General features: G+C 43.7%; 1 protein-coding gene across 1 annotated transcript in view; it reads right to left on the reverse strand.

Moving 5' to 3' along the window:
• Window positions 1-19,262, reverse strand: part of ISM1 (isthmin 1) — a 77,991-nt gene that overhangs the window by 42,741 nt on the left and 15,988 nt on the right. The gene's annotated exons all lie outside the window — the stretch shown is intronic.

The following is a 19,262-nucleotide window of genomic DNA, read 5'->3' on the forward strand; positions in this document are numbered from 1 at the left end:
TTTTTTTTTTTTGAGATGGAGTCTTACTCTGTTGCCCAGGCTGGAGTGTGATGGTGCAATCTTGGCTCAATGTAGCCTCCACCTCCTGGATTCAAGTGATTCTCCTGTCTCAGCCTCCTGAGTAGCTGGGATTACAGGCACCCACTACCACACCTGGCTAATTTTTGTGTTTTTAGTAAAAATGGGGTTTTACCATGTTGGCCAGGCTGGTCTCAAACTCCTGACCTCAGGTGATCTGCCCACCTCGGCCTCCCAAAGTGCTGGGATTACAGGCGTGAGCCACCGCACCCGACCTCTAGAGAATCTTTGAAGAGGAGGGTGGCACATGAGCCAGGGCCCAGGACACAGGATTTCGAACTCCCAGCCTGATGCTCTCCTACTGGCTGCTTGAGTGTCATTGCCTGGTGGATCTTCACGGTTTTCCATGACTAAATTACAAACTGTCTTTCCCTCTTTATAACTGCGGTCACACCAAAAAAACCTCAGGAACTTTACTAAATTTCCTTTGAATGAATGAATAGCTGATTGGCGGGCTGGATGAACAAACAAGATTTCAAAGCCTGATAGGCATGGGCACAGTGGACTCCTTGTAGTTTCACTTAGGTCTACCATGCCATGTACATTGTACAATTTGTGCATGCTGCAAAGATGTCTGGTGAGGGGGCAAGTAATGGTTGAAGTTCGGACTGGAGGAAGGGGTACTATCTTCCCCGAGGGAATGACTTGTTGTAATTCATATAGAGGCTTATAAGTGCTAATAGATGCTCTAGTGTCACACTTCTTTCTGTCTACTCTACCTGCAAAGTCTTTCCTTCCCTTATCTGTATAGAAAACTCCTATGCATCCTTTAAAACCCTATTTAGATACTGCCTTCTCTGTAAACCTTCCCTGATCTTCAGCAGAGTTAATCCCTCCTTGCTCCTCATTACTTCTCTACCATATACATACTTCTTTTCTTTTTCTACACACTATTAGACATTTACTCATTTTTGTCCAGTTTCTGGCTAAACAGTCACACACAAATAATGACTGAACTGTAAACTCAACTGTACAATGGGGTAAATTATATTAGCCATGTTAACATCTTCAGGTCCTTTAATACTTGCTAACAACAAACAGAGCATTTTTTACCCATTTTTCCAATTCCTCTGCCACTGTCCTAGTCCAGGCTGCCATCATTCTCTCTTCTATCCTTCAGGTCTCAGCTTAAATGTCACCTGCAGAGAGCGAGGACTTCCCTGATCATCTTATATAACCAGCGTTCTTTCCTAACCTTTAAAAGCTCCCCTCTATCGTTCTGCTTATTTCATTTGTAGTATTTATTAGCTGCAATTATTCTATTTATGGGCTGTCTTCTTTGTTGTGGCCCCTACCATGATGTCAGAACCACAAGGCAGGGACTGTGTCTGTTCTGTCACTTCTGTGCCTCAGCACTTGGCCTGGAGCCCAGTACAGAGTAGGACCTCACTAAATGCTCTCTGAACGAATGGAAGGGACAATGAATAGATGGAAAAGGAAGAAATGACAAACAGGATTTCAATGCTCAGTAAGTGTGGCCACAGTTGACTCCTCCTACATCTCTGGAACCATGTTTGGATTCTGGGATGTGGGAGGATGAGAAGAAGCTCTGGGAGAGGTGGAAAAGTTCCCGCTGGCTCCGCTCCTGTTTTAGCCCTTACTTGTGTGGTGACCCTGAGTCCTGGCACAGGATGGCACAGTCATCTGCCTCTGAGTGATACCATGGGCAGTGCCCAGCTTCTCCCTTTGCCCAGAGAGATAATATAGAGACTGTGCTGGAGGTACTAATGGCTCCTGCCACCTGCCTGTGACCAAGTCACCACTGAGCTCCCAGCAAGTGCATTAGGAGCAGCCCTGGCAGAGTAACAGAGAGCAGCAGGGGTCTAGGAAGCAGGTGCAGAAATGAGGCTCAGCAGGAGATTCCAGGGGCAGATATTTTGCTCGCTTGAATTCAATTTTGATTCTGAACATTTTCTGAATCTGCTTGCTTTTCTTCAAAGTCAACTATGAATTCAAAGATTTTCTATTTGTATGTACATCTGTTTATACTTATATATACACATATATAAAGTATACATATATGATTATATAAATATACATATATATTTGCAGACATAAATACACATTTAATTAATTAATTTATTTATTTTTGAGACAGAGTTTTGTTCTGTTGCCCAGGCTGGGGTGCAGAGACGTGATCTTGGCTCACTGTAACCTCCGCCTCCTGGGTTCAGGTGATTCTCCTGCCTCAGTCTCCTGAGTAGCTGGGATTACAGGCATGTGCCACTATGCCTAATTTTTGCATTTTTTTTTTTTTTAAGTAGAGACAATGGGGTTTCGCCATGTTGGCCAGGCTGGTCTTGAATTCCTGACCTCAAGTGATCCACCCGCCTCGGCCTCCCAAGGTGCTGGGATTACAGGCATCAGCCGCTGTGCCCAGCCCATAAATAGACATTTATAAGTGTGTTTTTACATGTGTGTATAAACATACACATATATTTATATATACACGGATATGGATGTGTATGTGTTATTTTAATTTTAGCTTTTTTTTTTTAATTTTAAGATATCTGAACTAGCCCATCGTTTCCTAACTGAGCTCACAGAAAAACTGATTATAATACTGAGTTATTAATTTAGTTCATGTGTTCTCAAAATGGGGGTCCCAGGCCAGCCGTGTTGGAATCGCCTGGAAATGTGTTTAAAATGCTGATTCTCGGGTCCCATCCCCTGTGGAATCAGAGCTTCTGGGGTGGGGCCCAGCAGCGGGTGTTTGAGCAAGGCCTCCTGGTGATTCCCTCCAGGCTCACACCTGAGAACCTCTGCTCTCACCAGGAGAAGGTGAGGAACAGTGGCTGGTAAGGAGCGATCATTCTGAACGGTACTTTGGCAAAGGGAGATGCTTTCCAGCAAACACAGGACTCTCAAAGAATGCACTTTTATCTTGGAAAAGCATAATCAGATCAACAGCGAATGAGCTCCAAGGCATCCCATCCAGCCTGGGGACACCCTCTGAGTGGTCACCCACTCCTCATGGATGCCCCTACGATAACACCATGAGGGAAGGCAGAGCTCCTCACCCTCCGGGTCCCTGGGTGAAGGAAGCTTTCCACTGAGCAAGTGACATAAGAGATCAACACGCAGGGTGAGAAGATCAAAAACCCCGAAGATGGAGGGTGAACTGTGAGACTTGATTCCTTCCTGCTTTTCCCTGCATCAATAAATGCTAGCTTTGCCAGGCCTGCTTGGGTAACAAGTACCCCAAATGGGGCAGCAACAGGCCTTCAACTGATTTCTCCCTCACTGTGTCTGTCTCTAATTAAGCCACACAAGTCCATGGGGAAGGACAGGTTGGTTTCAGATTGGCTACCGGATGAGATAAACTTTTCTAGCTCAGAGGTCTGGCAGAAGATTAAACAAGATCTGAGAGGGGGGCTGGGGACCCCAGGTGGGCCTAAGAGAGAGGAGAAATTATCCGTCAGTAAATGAGATAAGCGGGAAGACAGAAGGTGAGAGACAAGTGAAAGAGGAGAAAAACAGTTTCCTTCAGTTGCCCCAAAGGCCAAATTACTATTATCATGGTTTTAAGATGGCTCCTCTTTTTTTTTGAGACAGTCTCACTCTGTCACCCAGGCTGGAGCGCAAGTGTCGTGATCTTGGCTCACTGCAAGCTCCGCCTCCCGGGTTCACGCCATTCTCCTGCCTCAGCCTCCTGAGTAGCTGGGACTACAGGTGCATGCCACCACACCCGGCTAATTTTTTTTGTATTTTTAGTAAAGATGGGGTTTCACCATGTTGGTCAGGCTGGTCTCGAACTCCAGACCTCAAATGATCCACCCACCTTGGTGTCCCAAAGTGCTGGGATTACAGGTGTGAGCCACTGCACCAGGCCAAGGTGGTGCCCCTTTAAACTGAAGAGCTCCCGGATGCAGCAAAAGCCTCCCCATGATGAACCCATCAGCAAAGATAAATCTCAGACCATCCAACACCTAACCTGTAGTTTTCCTGATTAAAGCAATGATTCATGTATGAAGGTGAAGAAGGACAATCTATTTGTTCCGAGCATATACACTGCAGCCATCATCAAAGCCAAACAGTCCCTACTCCAAGGAAAAAGCATAACTTCCTGAGCTGCATTCATTCACCACCTCCCCTGTGCGCTTGCTCCTTGTTCTTCCAGGGACATCTTCCAGAAAAAAGGCCTGAGGGATCCATTCACACTCTTGTGTCTTAAGGCTCCATAGACAGGGCCAACTGCTGCCAAGAATCTAACTCAAGAAAATGCTCTTTTCAGAGAAATCTCACACCCCTCAACTGGAAAGCTCATGTAGCAACCAGAGCTTTGCTTTCCTCCAGCAAATTTATACCTCACCCTGTGAATATGCCATTTGCTTGCTTCAGCTTAGACTCTCCCACTTACTCCCCAAGTCTGCAGATATACAGATTGACATTTTAGGTAGAGCCAAACCCATTTTTAACCAGAGTCCTGGGTATTCGGTTACTAAGAGTTCGGCTCCAAGTTCTAAGTGCTCACCCTCCCCAGTGGTGTACAGAAAAGTCACACGGTAAGCAAAAAGTTCTCCAACATGGCACGCTGTACACACTTATGAATGGTTTCTTTCAAAATCCTGACTTTTGAAAGCAGGCTCGAGAAGGTCAGAAGATAGAGTCTGTTACAACTCTTGCTTGCTCTCCGACCAAAGGAAATACATTTCTAGCTCTAGCGTCTCCAAAGAGAAAGTCTTATGATCTCTACCTGCCACATACCGTGCTGGTCCCCTTGCTCCCTGCACCTCACTTTCTCTCATGCCAGATCATGATCTCAGGCCGTAAGTCCAACTCACAGAGGATCCCATCCCCAGAATTCTGCCTTCCCCCGCAAAGTGGAATTTCTCCCATTCCGGGTTTTGAACAGAGATTCCACGACGCATGTTTGATCTCTTCACGCTCCATTTTCATTAGTCCTTCACACTCTCCATCACTTGGAAAAATACAAACAGCATGGTTCAGTTTGAAGGTTAAGAACTGACAGTCTCCATAAACATTTTTACAATAAAAGCTGACTTATCCACTGCCAGAATTTGATGTCTGTGGAAGGGGGGTTAGATGGAATGGAGACAGGGAGCGGGAAGTGAAAACCTTCAACATCAGAAGGAGAGGACAAGTGCTCGCTATTCAATTACTAGGTGAAAGAAATCCCCAGTGCTTTGCTGGCCAAAAAATGACTGGGTTGATCTCTGAATAATTAAAGTATTATAGGGAGAGAGGCAGAAATCCAAGGAGCAGAACAGCTATTCCTGACTTATGGAAAATACAAAGCAATCAATGGTCATAAGTTATAACATTTCCAGGTCATGAATATTAAAAGTGGCCTGTGAAGAGATGATAAAATAATTCTCAGGATGTTTTCAGTAGGGAGAAGCAGAGGGTAAAATAGATGAGGGCAAAGGAGACCTAGAATGTAAACCACACTCATCCTAAACCACCCAACATACTTAAAGGCTGAAATCACCTAATTAGCTGGGATTCATTTTGATGGTGTGTGGGCAGATGAGCTGCAGGGCATGTATTCATTTACTCATTCAATATGTAATTACCGAGAGCCAATTACTCCATTCCAAAGACTGGAAATACAATAGGGAGCAAGATAGACATTAATCTTACCCTCATGGAGCTTACAGTCCACAGCAGGGGTTCCCAAATGTACCTCCTGATGCCTCAGTCACATCCCAAACCACATAAATCAGACAGGGAGTTTGGGGAAGGGTCCAGGCACCAGGACCTTAAAAAGATCCCTAGGCGATTCCAGTGTGCAGCAGGTTTTGGAAGCGGCTTGGCCTGCTTAACTGTGCTGCTATGGTTTGCCCAATCAATGAGGACCAAAGCTTGCCCATTACTCACTCCTTTCCCGCTCTGTTTGCTAAAACTCCATATGCCCCTAAGGACTTCATTCTCACATCTTCAGTACATGTGAAATGCTCTGCAAGCTGAATCGACTCTGAGCCTTATCAAAGGAGTTTCCTAACTGAAAGCACCAGCCACATCCTTGAAAGCTAGTAGGGGCCCTCTTTATTCCAAACCTAAAATTGGACACAGTACCCAGTGTATAATCTGATAATGGTATAAAATATTTGAAACCCAGGCCATCCCAGAAATCCTAAGCCTCCTGGCTACCCTATCAACGTGTTCGTTTCATGGCATGAACCCTGGCAGCAGACTATCAGCAGTTTTCCATCTCCAGATTTCTTTGTGAAGGTAGAAAAAGAGAACATGCTTGATAGCTCTTCCCTTCTGTTCACTGTGAGCTTTTATATCCAGTTCCCCTGGAAGTGATCAATGGAAATCCATTATAGACTTTCTTGGGCCTCCTCCTGGATTTTCATCAATTTGGAAAGGAAACATTACATTAAGCCTTTTTCTGGAAGGCCCCAGGAATTTTTGCAAATGAGAAAAAAGGAAAAGAGAATGCAGAAAGGAGTCTGCTTTAAAGTTGTAATGAACATGCCAGGAAACAAAACAAAACAAAACAAAAAATGATGGAGGCTGACAAAAATGGTTCAGGAGAAGTACTCCGCTTTGCTTCCCATTGTGTGTGCCGAAAGGCAAAGTGGTCCCCACTCAAGCGACCAGAGCCTGCCAGTTGGCCAATTCAGCAGCATTCCACTACAGAGATTAAAACCAACTTTATGACTGTGGTGCAAATAATAAAGAGCCTGGCAGGGTTTCCTTCCAAAATGAAAGCTCGTTTATTTTCCGAGGTGTATAATTTGGTTGTAAATGTTTCCTTTGGGCCAAAACATCCTCAATTGGGTTTTTGCCTGGAACACATCACTACTTTGCTGGAGAAGAATGGACTCCGTGTGGTCCTGCCGTGTCTGTCCACCCGGGGCACAGAAGGGTTCCAGCTGGCCTGCCCGCGTTTCACGTCTGGAGGCAGTGGTCTGCTGGCAGAACTAGGGGTGGGAGGCAGGGGAGGCTGGCCTGGAATGGCTGCACCAGCTCCCCAGCCCTGGTCCATCTATGAAATGGGCAGGCTCGCAACTGATCTCCCTCCTGCCTGTTTTCAGTACCTTTCAGTGGTGGAGAGAACGGAAGATCGTCAGGAACCCTGATTCCTGTGAGATTTGGCTTTTTCCTACCCAAGTCTTTGTGTCCTTATTTTATTTATCTTTTCAAAAATCATCCTAAAAAATCCACCCAGCAATGAGTAATATTTGGATAAAGGCAACAGGTTCTTTGCAGGGCTCCTGAGCTGACCACATGTACGTGGGGCCTGAACTTGGCCCATGATGTTTAGCCTATCTTACCTAAACATAAACAGCTTTTTCTCCTGTACAAGCAGCTTAAGAAGTCACAGTGCTTTTTACCAGTATTTTCATGTTGATCAACTCTCTTACATCATATACTTTCACTTCGCTTTCCATTTGTCCTTTCATGTTAATTCAAAGCCAGTGCTCGGTTTTGCAGATAGAAATATATTTATTCCACTGGCTTCCCCGCCTCACCCCTAAATGGCAGGTCATGCAGAACAGGCAAACATCTGGGGATCAAGGGAAGAGTCTCAAAAGTCATCATGTGCCATCCCTTCAGTGTTTCAAACTGTCCCTCTAACACTGGGTTTCGGACGAAGGAGAGGAAAAGAAGTGAACTGAAAGGGGAAAACAAACTTGGCACATTTCACTCTGGGTACATGTGAAGAACACTGGTAGAAATTAGTAATATGAGGCCTGGCTCAACAGGTAAAATTCAATGGTTTTATTTATTATGAAATCACTTGCTGGGAAATGATGCAGTATGCTTTCGCTAAACTCAAGATTCTCCTGAGACTGATCTTGAAGCAGTTATGTCAGGCAAGGTGTTGCATTAAAAAAATAGCTTCCTCTGGAGTGGAGACATCTCCCTGCTAAGGCCCATCATCTTTTCAAAATAATATCAAATTTTCCAGTGACATGGTTCTTCCAAGACAGTTTACACACCAGCAATGCAGTTCACACTCAACTTTTTGGATAATCACCTGCTGCTGGATATCAGACCCCTTGTTGCTTCAAGTGGAGCAACAAGAAATGTTCATAAAGAAGAATCAAGTTAAGAAATGCTAGAGAGTAAGAATATCTGACAATCTGACACACAAAGAAATGTACTACTATGAATCGGGCAGCCACAACCTCAGTCTCCAAGCAACTCCCTGGCTCTAGTTCATTTCTTCTGCACTTTTGGATGCTGCCATCACCCACATAGCCCACCTGAACTTGGAAAATCAGGTTTGCACAGCACTTGGAAACCACAATACTGACACACGATGAACAAGTCATAGAGGAAATTCTGACTTTCCTCTGGATCAGACCCACAAAGGCAAGGGATTTAAGACCACTCCTCTTGCATGAATGTCACTTTTGCACTGTGGTTAGAGGATTTTGTTCTAGGACACACACATCATACTGAGATAAAAGAGAAACCAAGATCCTACTTCTTTTTGAAAACCGTAATTCTTTCCTACTTCAGTACCTTATGTCAATATATCTGAGCCTCCGGGGCTGTAAGTCACTTCCTGTCGTGGTCAGGTTTCATCTCCTTTATGAAGCTTTCAATACTTCTCACAGTTCCCAGGTGCAAACACGACTTGGCTGAAAGTCATTTTGAATTCAAAATATTGCCTACAGAGGCCTGGATGGTGGGTTTTGAGAAATAATTATCCCTCATGCTAAAGTCTCTCTTTTAAGTTGCTCCTCCTACCTACACACACACACACACACACCCCCTCACTTTGCTGCCAAAATGCTGTGGTTTCAGCCACGGCATCCGGCAAAGGTGTCCTGGGTCATTGGAACCCTCCTGACCTGTACAGGTTACAAGCTACTGATAACTTCATCAGATGGGCAGACATGAATCAGGGGTCAGGAAGGGACACGCTGACCCTTAAAGACACAACATTTCCTGATGCTGTGTTTTTGGTAAGTTGAAAAGTTCACTTCACAGAAGAACAAGAAATTGCAGACCCAGACCCTCTTTCTGTCTCTAAATCTCTTCTTTTTTCTTTCTTTCTTTCTTTTTTTTTTTTAGACGGAGGTTCACATTTTTTTGCCCAGGCTGGAGTACAATGGCGCGATCTTGGCTCACTGCAACCTCTGCCTCCCGGGTTCAAGTGATTCTCCTGCCTCAGTCTCCCAAGTAGCTGGGATTACAGGCATGTGCCACCACACCTGACTTTGTATTTTCAGTAGACACAGGTTTCACCATGTTGGCCAGGCTGGTCTCTAACTCCTGATCTCAGGTGATCCACCCGCCTCGGCCTCCCAAAGTGCTGGGATTACAGGCATGAGTCACTTGGTCCAGCACTATTTTTTTCTTTTTTTAAAATCTCTGTCTCACTCCCTCCTTTCCCCTGGAATGGTTTTAAAAAAGAGAGAGAGAGAAGGATATTCATTACAATGCAGGAGTTATCAAGTGACTCTAAATTGCTTTATTAAAAACCAAGTCCAGTCAGGTGGTTTTACATTGAAAATAAAAAAGAAAAGATATGAATGGAGAATCCCAAATCAGTTACTTTCTTCTTATAAGGCCGGGGTATTCGGGGATTGGACAAGGTCTTAGAACTTGGGAATTTAATCATGGCTCTGCCATTGTCCATTTCAGGCAAGTAGGTAAACTTTCTGGGTTTCAGGTTTCTCGTCTATAAAATGAAAAAACAGTATCTGCTCTGCCTCCTTAAATGTGGTGAAGGCATTTTGGAAAGCACAACACTCCCTGACCTTCCAGACTTTCTTGGGCACTTTCCTTATGCAAGTAGCTACACTGCGTGCCGTGGGTGTAACAGAGAAGTAAGCTATGACTACTGGTCTCATGGCCCTTCCTCTGTCCTGGTAGGCAGAGTGGGGAGTAGGGATGCTTCATACCCACAGATAGGCATGGAGCAGGAAGCACGTAATATTCACTCAAATGGATGAACCATGCTGTGAGGGTTCAGAAGTGGGCCCATTTCTACCTTGACAGTTCACAGAAAAGCTTTTTTCTTTTTTGTGAGATGGAGTCTCGCTGTGTTGCTCAGGCTAGAGTGCAGTGGCATGATCTTGGCTCACTGCAACCTCCACCTCCTGGGTTCAAGCGATTCTCCTGCCTCAGCCTCCTGAGTAGCTGGGATTACAGGTGCCCACCACCACACCCGGCTAATTTTTTTTGTGTGCATTTTTAGTAGAGATGGGGCTTCACCATGTTGGCCAGGCTGGTCTTGAACTCCTGACCTCAAGTGATCTGCCCACCTCAGTCTCCCAAAGTGCTGGGATTACAGGCGTGAGCCATAGCGCCCAGTCCACAAAAAAGCTTTTGTGGCCTGTCCAGAATTTTTGCACCTGGAAAGAGGGCAAAGAACATCGGAGTGGGTGGGTACAAGGAATAGCGAGAGTCTAATTTGGCTGAAAATGCATCCTGTAAAGTGAGGGGCAGAAAAGGTGGATCAGTTCCAGATATGGAGTTCCTCAGTATCTTTTCTGAGGCATAGAAAGGGGAATGATTGGAAGTTTGTGAGCAAAGGAGAGCAACAGTTTAGAAGATGAAACTAAGTATTATTTTGAATTGGCATGAAAGGAGAGAAATGAGAAATGAAATAAAATGAAGGAATTAAGGAAATCTGGAAAAGTAAGGAGCCAAGTAACTACCCTAGGGTGTGCAGGGGAACTATCACTATTGGGACACACAGGAATGGGCAGGTACATGTGGAGGGGAGTATGGCAGACAGCTTCTGAAATGGCCCTCAATGACCCCATCTCCTGGAATACACAGCCTTGTGCAATCCCCTCCCTTTGAGTGTGGGATGGAGCAAACGACTTGCTTCTAACAAACAGGGCATGGCAAACATGATGGAATGTCACTGAGATTAGGTGACAACGACTGTGGAGTTTGTCTTGCTCATACTCTTTTTCTGGCTTTATTCACTTACCCGCTCTGATAAATTCAGCTGCCATCCTGGGACTTGCACCACGGAGAGGCCCACATGGCAAGGAACTGAAGGTACCTTTACCATAGCCTGTGAGAGACCATGGGCCAAGGGATCCAGGTAAGCTGTATCTGAATTCCTGACCCACGGAAGTTCTGAGATAATAAACGTGTGTTCTTTTGAGCAGCTATGGGGTAGCATAAGTATGGGGTAATTTGTTACACAACAATAGATAACTAATACAGGAAGGAAGATATTTAACCAACATGAAACGGCAGGGAATAAGTGCTTTCTGGTATTAAAATCCCAGACTCATGGTCTTTTTTTGACTTTAGGAACATTTTATAAAAAGAAACCTCTCCACCACTCCTTTCTTTCATTGTTTCCTAGAGTTGATTAAAGAAACATGACCTGATGTTCAATTTCAAAAGACTCAGGGGGGCCTTCCAATAGAAAACTGGCAGGAAATTAATGCCATATACACCAGGCAAGGCAGATGTTTCTGAATATGACACTTAGGTGAAACACACCTTTCCCTTTTACACATTTTACTCACTTTTGACTTTGCACAGGCAGTTTATTTCTAGGGGGATGAAAAGGGGGACATATCTTCTCAATAGAAAATGGGGTCTTCCTACAAATCCATGTGACACCAAAATACCTAATGATGGTAAACAAAAAACCTGGCCGAGGATTTTGAAGAAACCACATTATCTCTTTATCTGTGTTGAAATTATGGAAGTATATAGCAAAGGTAATACCATGCCTGTGAACTGGAATAAGCCTTCATGCTAAATGAATATCTTTAATATGTTTTTATACACAATATGTTTGCGTATCATTAAATTCTTTTCACTAGTGATCTTGCTGTGTGAAAACAAATCATCACAAAGCTGCCTTACCAAATAATTTCTAGGACTTTACGACATGTAATGTCCAAATAAGTGACCACTACATATTTTCATGAGCTGATGCTGATTTTTTGCATAGGACATCTTCTACAGTAGTGGTAATCCTCCATATTTCAGCTGACACCTCTATGTGAGCTGTGGTCATCTTAGTGTTCAGAGTCCCCTCTGCCCACATGAAAACCAGTCAGAGACGAGCTGTTCTGAATCAAGTCTCCTGCTCTTGTAGACTTTTAATTTGACCTTGGAATGTGCAAGCAGACCTCTGCATTTAATCCAATATTGAGGCAAGTTTTCTCTTTGCCTAGGTTCATCTTGTCTGTCTGTGAACAAAAGAGAGCATAGCAAAGTACCTTGTTTGGATTTGTCTATAAATGTGACCTTCCTAAACTGGCTAACAGAGCTCTTTTTCTGACCTGCAGATGAATCAGCAATGCCTACATTGGAGATGTGGTAATAGACAAACATTCCCTTCTGCAAATACCATGAGCATTGAGGTCTATTCCCATTCCACTAAAGCAAACATGTTATCTGGAAAATTGAGAAACAATTCCAGCTTCCCTTCAAATATCTAACTATTTCAGGAAAACTGTGCCTGCTATTCTAACTGCAAAAATACTATGAACCTCTAAGTCTTGTCATTCCATATAAAATGAGTTGTAACAATTTCTACTGAAAGTCTGTTTTGCTGATTAGTTAATGGATAGACATAGTGCAAACAGATGCTTAACGGTGATGGATATAGCTTAAAATTCTGGTCATGTTCAATTTCTTCCCTAGGTTTTGGCATTAGTGAAGGGCTAATTTTTTTTTTATTCATAGTTTATATTTGAAAAAGTGAGGGGATGCATGGCAGTCAATGGCATTCAGATGGTCATTTTACTGCTTTTATAATAAGAGAGACCTAGAGGTCAGGCAGGAAGAAGACAAACAGCTGAGAGTACAGCCCTAAGTGTGGAATACTGCAGAATCTGAAAAGCATAAGCCATATTGAGTAAAGAGGCAGACAGGGCTAGCTTTCTACCAAAAATACACGTCTTTGTGTCATGTTGGAGGCAACCCTTTTCAGGGAATACATTTCCCAGTCATCCCACGTCAAGGGATGATCCATGTGAGCAGAAGTGATGTATGCCACTTCTGAGCTGGGACTGTTAAGAAGACATCAGGGCCTCTATCATCCTGGGTCCCTGAATGATTGCATGGAACTGACCACTAAGAAAGCTGAGGGTGAAAGATGTTAAATGTTGTGCCCATGGTCACAGCCAGTTAGTGACAGAGCAGGGACTTGAAGTTATGTCTTCTGACTTCCAAGGCAAGAGTTCTTTTTGGTAATAGATAAGGAACTTCTTCCCCAAGCCACGCAGTCATGGTGATGAAAAGCATGGACTCTGGTGTCCAGACAGCCAAAGTTCAAATCTTGCCTCTACCTCTGCTATCTGTGTGACTTGGGCAAGGTACTTAATCTTATTGCGTAAAATGAGGATAATAATAATGCCTACCCCAAGGTGTTGTTTTGAAGGTTAAATAAGTCAATATTAATCAAATGCTTAAAAAAGTGTCTGGCCCATAGTAGGGACTATTTAAGTATATGACAAAGGTAAGTAGATAAAATCAGGTGAAATCTGTATAACTACCAGCTCCCATCACGTCACACATGAACACTAAGGGACGTGATGTCTTAAGCTATGGCTGCCAACCTCACTGATCGAGGCTCAAGTAATTCCTACCCCTCATCTGATGCTTTTATACCAACCTAAATCAGCATAGAAACAACAGCCTAGAAGCCACCATGCCAATGAGCAAAGGGTCTCACCTCCATTCAAGAGAAGCTCAGGACCATTCCTATCATGGCTACCCCAGTTGCCATCAAGAGACCAGGCTCTTGACTCTACACATCTCTGAACACTTAATTGGACTCAGCCTTTCCTCCTTCACCTTCCCAAACCTGTCCTTTACTGGCCTTCTAGGGCTCTTACTCCATGATAATCAATCTCTCATTTTCCACTTCTCTGAACATCCCCTCAACCTCCTCCTCGATCTTCCTGGTCCCATGGCTACCTCCTGACCTTTTCTTCCCCTTCCTCCTGAAAAATATAAACAAAAACCAGACAAACAAATCCCGCTCCTTTCAAGATGCTGGATGTTCCAACTGCTCTGTGGAGTTTCTGGTCATTCTCTATTCATTGAAAAGCCCAGCTTCTGGCTTAGTCTTCTTTACCATTGACCTCCTGTTATCCTTTTGGTGACTTCAACATCCACGTAGATGACCTCCCCAGTTCTTGGACCTCCTCACCTCCCACACTCTTTCCCTCTACTGCATCTCAACCACCCTCTTCCCTAGACCTGTTGTCAGTAAACTTTCTAATAAAGACACTTCTTGTTCTTTTAACTCGTTTTTCCAGTTTTAAAACTAGTTGAGATCTCTAAGCCACTACCATTTTCTCAACTCCCTTCAGCCTTCTCTTGTTTTTACTTTCCTTCTTCGACGTGTGTTCTTTTATTTTAATCATTTCCTTGCAACGGCTCTCAACTCTGCTTGCCCCCTTCTCTTCTCCTTATATAGTTGACTGGCAACACCTCCATTTTGGTTGAACTCAGTGATCCAACTTCTGTAAGTTAGTAGCCAAGCAGGTGGGTGATGGGAACAATAAAAGCATCCAACTTGACAAACTTGCTTTATTTTAGATTCACGTCCTCAAACCCTCAAATGAATACTAAGCACTGTTCCAAAATCCAATTGCCCTTCCTTCACAATCTCACTTGCTTCAGTACCCAAGATGACCATTTCATATCTTCTCTCCTCAAATGTCCTACTTATGCTCCTGCCCTCCCTTCATATTTCACTGATGGAACAGGAGTCATGGGATGGTAACTCTTTTATTACCATCACTCTATCTATTCTCCTGTCTGCATAGCTCATTTTCTTCCTCTTCCCAATTGTTGCACAGAATCAGCTTTCCTGCTTCTACGAAAGGCCAATGCTCACACATAGCCTCTTGCCTTCTTGAAGAATTCACTCCGCATTTCTCCTCTCTCAGTTTTGCATCATCAATCTCTCCCTTTCTATTGGATCGTTCTCATCAGCATCACAGATGCCCTGGTATCTCTGATCTTACATGAACCAAAAACTCTTTTTTGACCACATGTTCATACATCTCCCCTTTATAGTAAAACTTTTGCAAGACTTATTTGTATATTCTGTCTCCATTTCCTCACCTTCCATTTGTTCCTTTACCCAACAGACACTGGAGTCTATTCCCATGATGCCTCTGCAACTGCTGTCATTCAGGTCACCAGTCATAGCTGCGTTGCCCAGTTGAATGAGCACGTCTCTGGCTTCATCTTTTTTGTTCTCACAGCAGCATTCGATAGAAGTCCTCTCTCCTTAAGGCATTCTTCTCCCCTGACTTCTGTGACACCACCCCTCTTGGTTCTCCTTTTACCACTTTGGTCATGACGCCTCATTCTCAGCTTGTCCACTTGACAACCTCCCTGCTATTATCTTCACTTACATGTCCCAGAGGCATCTCATATTCCACATATCCCATGTAAATCCACTGACATGAACTCTACCCTTGTAAAATTGGAAGTTGTCTTTGACTCTTCACTTCTTAACTCTGAAATGCAATCCACCACCATATCCTGTTGGCTCTGTCTCAAAATTGTGTCTTGCATCCATCCACTCCTCTCTACCCTGGTCCACATCCCATTACCTCCTACCTGGATTATTATGAAATTTTCTAACATATCTATGTTCTTCCCTCTCATTCTCCACTGATCAGACGGAGCCATCATTTAGAAGCTCTTCAATGGCTTCTTTCTCACCAGTCCTAGAACAGCCATATTCTTTATCATGACCTGCAAAACTCTTGCTTTTTTCTACAAGTTCATGTGCCACTTTCTTCCTTACACACTGTTCTCCAGTCTCTTTTCCATCCCTTAGTCATGCCAAAGTCCTTCCCACCTCAAGGCTTTGGTGTTTGTGATTCCATCTGCCTGACTGGCTCTCCCAAGTTCTTTGCAGAGCTGGTCCTTCTATCCCCCAACTCAGGACTCAAGTGTCACTTTTCCCTCAAGTCCTTCCTTGACTACCCTCTTTTAGTAGGAACTCTCAGTTTTCCCTGTCTTTTGCTCCCTGTTTATGTCCTGCTAAGTACCTATTACAATCTATAATAATTTCTTTATTATGAATCAATTCTTGTCAGTTTTCTTTCTAGAACACAGGCTTGTTCTCTATTGAATCTCCAGTGCCTAGCACAATATCTGCTCATCACAACCACGTGATATGAAAGTGCTGAATGAATGAATGGAATTGTAGAATGCTAACTATGTGGCTGGGCAGTGCTCAGTGCTTATATGTACATTATTTCATTTGCCTGACTGCAGTTTGGTTGTATATTAAATAAAAGAGAAAATTCATGTCCATTTAATTACTTTTCTGCTCCTGTAACAACCTAAGAGCAACTGCCATGTAGCAGGACCCCAGCACTTTAGATGTACATTTACTCTAATTCTCTTCAGCTAAGCAGGGCTCTGAAAACTTTTACAGATGTTCAGGAATGGGGGGTTGTGTGGTTCATGAAAGACACTGGCTGGCACTAGGATGAATGAATGGTATGGTCTTAGCCAAATCTTTTAATTTCTCCAGGTTTTAGATTATTTGTCAACGAAATGAGACACTGGGGCTTGGCTATCTTGCCAACAACAACATTCTAGAATTTGCAGAGTGTCTGCAACCTGCCTTCTATGCAGCGTGCCTCACCATGGAGTGCAGGCGGGTTGGGGCACAGATGAAGCCCCGGTCCAACCTGGGCATTCCTGCAGCCACATGCAGTGACCCTTGTGTATGTGAGTGCCTGTCATGTGCCCACGTATCCTGGTGGCACAAAAGGTACTTCACGTAGATTGTCAGGACCAAGACACAGAACCTTCTCGGGGTACACCACAATAATTCCCCCACTAGCATTCACCTTAAAATGAAAGAAGTAAGTAAAAACCTTCTCAGATCTCAGGGAGGAACCTACAGATGGACCCCTGAAAATTTAAGGCCAAGGCCATTCATGTCCATTATTGGGTTAGTCCAGACCTTAGCATTAATCCTGGCCTTGGCGAATAAGAAGTTAAAGAACCACTGTGGGGCATGAGAGAACCACACCGGACAGAGCTTTAGGGCAGTGATTCCCTGGGGAGAACCTGGAACAGAACTTCGAATACCTAGTCTGCCATATATTTTTTCCTAAGAACCTGCCTTTCATTATTTCTATTTAATACCTGCTATTCGATGTTTAGATTCACTCTCTTTGTGATCCCAATGCCTCTTCAAATGTTTCCCGTTTTTTTCTAGTTGATGTGGATTCCCCAGATTTATCTCATTTCATGATGTCTTCAGAAGTGCATGTTGTGCCGCTATCACACTTCACACTCTCAGTAAGGAGCTCTCAGTTGTCTCACCTGGTTCGTGTCTTCCTGAATGTACCAGTGAGGGGAGCAGAGAGGGAGGGATGCACTGAGTTGTTAGCCTTTTTCCAGCAACGTGTGGAGAGCTGAACCTTTTCAGGAGTAATGGGTTAAACAGAAATGGATGACTTGACCACTCTTTAGAACGTCGTATTCCCTATGGGCTGATCAACTGCTATCACGAGTGAACTTGAAAGGATTATTCTGGATTGGTCAGTTTTCAGGAGGCTGGTCATTTTGATTGTAGATGTGACTTTCACATCTGGGTCAGACTCCATGTGAAGCCAAAAACTTCCTGTATGTTATAATTTTACTTTCTTCTTTCTTGGAAAGTTAGTAACATTCTTCATTTTCTGACAGGCATACAAACAACTTTGCTGTTTTCTAGTTGAGTTCTAGTATCTGGAAATGCTAGTAAGTCTGTGACATTTTCACACTGGAATTATGTGGAGTGATGTCCATGTGGGTATTGGGGAACCACGTATAATTGATCCAGGAGTTTAATTTGGCCCTAACCCTTAAAAAATGTTTACTCCACTGAAGGGCAGCTCCAAATAAGTTAATGAGTGATGGGCTATGAATTGTGCCATTTTGCCTGATTTTAGTGAGGTGGCCCTCTGCTTTGAAGTAGACTGCCTCTCATTAATGACCTTCTCAAGAACTTTCAGAGCCTAGGGAAAGGGCTGGAGCATAAAAATATAATTCAAATTAGTCCCCAAATGTCACCATGTCCAGTAGAAGGCTCGCAGGCCCATGGCTGGACTTCTGGGAATGTTTGGGCAATGTAACCACAGTGATGTTTATGAAATGGAATGTCCATCTCACAGTGCTCTCAAAGGTATTCTGTTTTAAAAATTTTAAGTTATTGCTCCTCTTTATTGTAAACGATGTCCTATAAAGAAGATATATGTCTACAATTGAGCTTTGAAGGAGGACCATGGAGCCAATTCCTTTTAAAGGGAATGAAGTCAAGCAGTAAATTTGCTGGTCACTCTTTTCATATGGACCGCATCTCAGCCAGCAGTTGGTCTTTGATGTTGTAACAATGGCACTGGGACCTGAGGCAGAGGAGCACCCCCATAATACTGAAACTAGCCTGCATTCATTCCCATTTGGAGAACAATCTGCAGGATAGCACACACATCAGGGAGCCCAGAGAGTGAATTCCAGGGCTGTGGGTCATCTTTCCCAGTGAAAACCAGCCATCTCTTCTACACCATGTACCCTGCCTGCTGCATTCTTTACTCTTTTATTAAAATTGAAGTATGATATTCCTACAGAAATATACACATATATGACTCTACAGCTCAATGAGATTTCACAAACTGAAGACAACTATGTAACCAATGCCTAGATCAAGAGGCAAAACATCACCAGTGCCCTAGCTGCCCTCCTTGGACTCCCTTTTCATCACTTCTTTGACAAAGGTAACTCTCTTCCAACAGCACAGGTTCCTCATTCCTGGTTTGGAACTTTACCTAAACAGAATTATCCAGCATGTACTTTACTGTGCCTGGTTTCCTTCACTCAACATTACATTTGTGAAATTGTGCATGCTGCATGTAGTTGTCATTTGTTCCTTCCCACTATGTACACTTAACTATCTTATTATCTATTCTGTTGACGGCATTGGGGTTATTTCCAGGTTGGGACCATTTTAAACAGTGCTGCTATGAACATTCTTTTTTAGGTCTTTGAGTGCATTAGTGAATAGATTTCTGTTGGTCACATACTCAGGTGGAATTGCTGGGTCAGGGGCATGTTGATATGTTGGCTGTGTCCCCATTCAAATCTCAATTGAATTGTATCTCCCAGAATTCTCATGTGTTGTGGGAGGGACCTCATGTGTGCTGCAGCGGCAGGGTCCTCATGGAGAACCTTTTCTAGGGCAGTGCAGAAGGGAAATGTGGGGTTGGAGCCCCCACACGGAGTCCCTAATTGGGCACTGC

This window comes from Piliocolobus tephrosceles, chromosome 20 (genome assembly GCF_002776525.5).
Source record: "Piliocolobus tephrosceles isolate RC106 chromosome 20, ASM277652v3, whole genome shotgun sequence".
Lineage (NCBI taxonomy): Eukaryota > Metazoa > Chordata > Mammalia > Primates > Cercopithecidae > Piliocolobus > Piliocolobus tephrosceles.